Source organism: Arachis ipaensis, chromosome B07 (genome assembly GCF_000816755.2).
Source record: "Arachis ipaensis cultivar K30076 chromosome B07, Araip1.1, whole genome shotgun sequence".
Classification (NCBI taxonomy): Eukaryota; Viridiplantae; Streptophyta; class Magnoliopsida; order Fabales; family Fabaceae; genus Arachis; species Arachis ipaensis.
This window is the reverse complement of record NC_029791.2, coordinates 106,858,327-106,863,420: the sequence shown is the minus strand read 5'-3', so window position 1 is coordinate 106,863,420 and position 5,094 is coordinate 106,858,327.

Sequence of the window (5,094 nt, the reverse complement as noted above, 5' to 3'; positions counted from 1 at the left end):
TAATGAGGGAAGCTTGAAATACTTTCACGTCAACTCCAAGACGGCAGTTATTAGGGATATCCGCAAGAAAAAAATATTTTATAAAAGTACTGAAAGAAATCGGAGATGGTAGTGAAGGTGCTTGAAAGGCCTTCACGTCAACTCTAAATCGGCAGTTAGGATATTCGTAAGAGAAAAAATATTTTATAAAAACATTTTTATTTGAAGAACATGTGAAAAATAGAATTGAAATTAATGCATTCAAAAATATTGAGAATTTTGAATTTATAGAAAAAAATGAGAAAAAACTGGTGAAGGGACTAGTTTGGTGCACGACATTCAATTTCAGGGACTAAAATGAGTCACTTAATGCAAAGTGAGGGACTAATTCGGTGCATATACAACGATGACATAATGGATGACATGTGGACGAATACTGTTGCAACACGTGGCACAAATAGACCCGTGGCCAAATAACATTGTGACACGTGGCACAACCATCCACATCAGCATGCCACGTGTCACCGGTCACCACATCATCATACCATTACACGTGGCCAAATCATGAAGTGACACGTGTCACTTACAGTCCATGTCATCATGCCATGTCATCACGTCGTTAATGGAAAATAGGTCAGGGACTAATATGGTGCATTTTTTTCAATCTCAGGGACGTAATTGGTGCAATTGGAATCTCAGGGACGATTTTAGTGCACAACGCCAATCTTAGGGACTATTTTGGGGTTTAACATGTTAGGTAGATACTTGATGATATGCAAGCTGAAGTGGTAATAACTCAAAACATTGAATTATAATAACAATTAGTATCCTTGTCGTTATTAACATCTGCTTTGTTGATGTAACATTCTAATACATTTTATGTGGATTCCGTAAGTCCACATCCACCATGACGTGCAACAAGATGTATACGCTTATCATGAGGTACGAACTGTTGTTGGCCCTTTGATCAACTTTGAGATCATAGAATGACACCCAACTGATCGAGTTTGTCAGCAATTTGGCTATCCACAACCTCTATTTGGTCCAGAAAAGGATCTGGAGTAGCATCACAATGTTAGGTTGCATGGTGAATAGAACACTGACTATAGAGAATTCCATAGCGACTGGATCACTAGGTGGGATCTAAATTGACACCATTACATCATTGATGGTTTTCACGTGGATCCTTATTCACCTACTATTGAGTACACTGTTTTACGTTACATGAGTAGGGAAAAAAAAAAAGAACCAGTAACTTAATGTCAACATGTTACAACAATAATACTTTAATCACAACAACAACAATGCATCAAACACAAAGACAACATCTGAATTAATCAATAAACCCTACGAACATATTGATTTTCAAAAAACTACATCATAACTAACTATGCAATTGGACATGTGCAACTTGAACTCGACTCGGCACGATGAGGGCATCGACTATGCCTATGTTCATTGTCCCTACAAAGGTTGCATAATCGCAGATGACACATTTGGCGAGCATTCATTTCGTTCAAATATTGGGTTGATTTGAGTCGACCTTTACTACATCGCCTAGCTGCAGGATTAGGGATCAACCGTGGTCCGGTGTCAGCTGGCCATGTGCTTGGATCTCCAACTGGTACAAACTCAGTGTAAACTCTATGAATTTCGTCTATCTTGTAGACATCATGAACATAAACTCGCAAATCAAGACGCTAGTTGGCACAACATGTAAAAACTTGGTGACATGAATGTCAAATCACCTAGAAGTTACTATTGCTATAGATTATGTGCTTGAGGTCAACCGTGTATTTAACTCCACTAGGCATCTCACGAATCTCGAAAACTTCTTGTAAATTTGCCTGTAAATTTGCGCTCTTGAGCCTCTGCGCTCTTTCAGGTAAATAACTCATTCAAGCGGTAAAAGATTGCCCTTACTAATGTCGTCACAGGGAGATTGCGTGTATCTTTTAACACAGAGTTTATGCACTCAACCAGATTGGGTGTAATGTAAACCTAGCAATGCCCTTCATCGAAAGTCATAACCCACTACCGATGATCAATCCTGACATACCATTGAGTATATGCCTTTCTCCGCTCCCGCAATCGCTGGTACTGCTCGTTGTATTGTTGTTTTGTTTTTGAATACCCTACAAAAAAAATTGTTTCAAGATGATACTACTCATTACTAATTCAAAAAGTATATAACAAATTACAAATGTACAAAGATCAACTTTCTATAAAGAAAATGTTTAACTATATTTATGATGAATTTCTGCAAGTACGGTGCCTGGAATCTTCATAAGAAGTTCGATGCAATATGCTTGACACATAAAAGATGAAATGCCCCAGGAGGACTCCACACACTATTACTTATAGCCATTGCTGCGCTAATAGAGTTGCGCCAATCAGAAATAATATCGACACCATCTCTTCTGATGACAATCCTCTGTAGATTATTTAGGAAAAAGTGTCATGCGTCAGTAGTCTCTCCTTTAACGATGGTAAAAGCAAGTGGCACAATATTCTAGTTCTTATCTTAAGACACATCAACCGAAAGAGGTCCTTTGTATTTTTTATACAGATGTGTGTCGTCAATATGCACGAGTGGTTTGCAGTGTCGGAACACTCTAATGCATGGATGGAAGTTCCAAAATATTCAGGCACATTATTTTGACACCTTCCTCCACCTTAGATCTATGATATGCTAATATAGTATCTACTTGAACCATAGATCCTGGGTTCTGAGCACACATTGTCATACACCATGCAGGCAAATACTTAGAGAAAACTTCCCAACCACCAAAGACTTTGCAATTGACTTTTGCTTAAAAGATGGGTCAACTTCAACTAGAGGCCTTATAGCATTTGCAATTGTGTTTGAATCCAGTTTCGAATGGCCTTGAGAAATTGTCCCCATAGTACACATATGACTTTCATTGTATCGCCTAATTTTCCAATAACACTTTCGTTGAATCAAACTAGCCCCAAATTAGCCAACCACAACCTTTACCATACTGCAGGCATTTCATATAAAATATCAAAGGCTCAAACTCGTAGACCCTATAATCGACCCTTTTAAAAATTGTGTAATTCCTAATTACCATGAAAGGGAACACCTACAGACAACGAAAAACAATTTCAAAGTTCTATAAAAGTATATATCATTATATTTAACGTCTTAACTCAAAATAAAATTAAAATATCACTGATTTGTATTCGTTTTAATTTAAGCACTTACAATATCAAGCAAAATAATGTAACTTATTTGTTTCTTTTTATTTGGTGCAAACGAAGCATATTAACAATTACTGAAAAAACATGCAAAATTTGAAATATAGAAATAACCAATATTCTTTAAAAAATGATAGTCACATACCTGAGTTTACAAACTCAGGAAATTCTGGGGCGCATATAGCGTCGAGTCGAGGTCCAGAGCACGCATGAAAGATGGCAAATCAAAGGAATATTGGCTTGCTACTGTGTTCATTAAAGCATGCACTTTTTGGGACACTAGTTTTGTTCCCTTCATCATTTCTTCCCAACGTGTCATTATTGGCTAAGAACTGTTCTTCACTGTCACTACTGTTTACTTTCTAGTCTGTGTTGTCCTCTTCATTTAGCAAGAATTTGTTTGCTTCGTCACTAATAGTTAACTTCTCGAACTCAACATATAACTCTAGTGTCGACACTTGAGCCTAACTCCGTTGATAAATCATTAACATCTCTAGCATAGTGGCTTTATCAGTCACATTCATTAATTGAAATTGTATTACACTACCAAAGCCTTAACACTGGTTACATATATAAAATACTTTTGACTTTTTTTGAAATATCACCGTGTATGTGTTAACATAGTCCACTTTGTAATTCTACAAATGACATCGTGTAAGACATAATAAAAAAAATTAGATTCCTACAAATAAATTCCACACCTTCTCTGCATATGGTATAACATCACCATCAAAATATATTAATAAACTCACATTTCCTTCTATTACTCCTAAAAAAAAGAAGTTGTTGTATCTAAATTAAAAATCTTTGAGATATTGAAGTTAAAGAAAGAAAGAAACACCAAAAAAAGAAACAACACAATTCTGATAGAGGAGAAAGTATAAGTTTCTTTCTCATTTGGCTGCTAGCAATCCTTTATATAGATAAAAAAAATTAATATTTTTAACTACTCTTCACTACAAAATAGTGAATTTGGGTATAAATAATATTAAACTATTGCTATTTCACTTATAACAAGAGACTGACTCTGTTAAATCAACCTGATAAAGTGATTTTTTTGCTATTTGTGAATACTTGAAAACATCATTTTATGCACTGTGCATAAACATTTTTTTACAAAAAAAAATATTATTTTTTAACCTTCTCGCAACAAACAGATGACTTTTAATTTAAAAGAAAAACAAAAAGCATCTCACTATTTTTTTTAAACTAAGGTAAATAGCTTTATTGATATAAAAATTGGTCCAAAAACGGACAACAAACAAAGGTAAATTTGGAATTGTTCCACGAAAAATAAAAAATGTGAAAGACATCTATCATTTATTAGCAATTGAAAAAGAAATTAGATCATCTCATTTCTCTCATCTACTATTTTTTGAGCTAATCCTAAGCTGAGAGATGGTGCTCTGCAAAATCTTTTAAATATCAGTTTATTTTTTGCCTTTTAAAAACTGTCAGAATAAATTGGCCACCAGTTCGAGATTCGCATTCGGTTCTGCATTGCTCATGAACTCCTCTATGATGCTAACCCACCAACTTTAGCTCTCATTCGAAGCTATTAGCGAGAATATTAGTAAGAGTAGTAAAAAATTTAAACTCCTCCTCTGACTCTGTGCAAGATTCTTTCATTTTATTTTATTTTTAAATTATATTTATTCTTTTGTTGTTGGCGAAAAAGTCTGACTCTACTATATCCGAATATATTACTTTCTATACTATATCCGAATATATTACTTTCTAATTCTATGTGAAAGCATAATTCTAAAAAAAATTTTATATCAAAATTTGTTGGCCTTCTTCTTTTTTTTTTTTTAGGAATTGGTTTATCATTTTAATCAAACTTTTATAATTAATTTATTTCTGTCACAACACGTGAATACTCAATTATTATGTGTG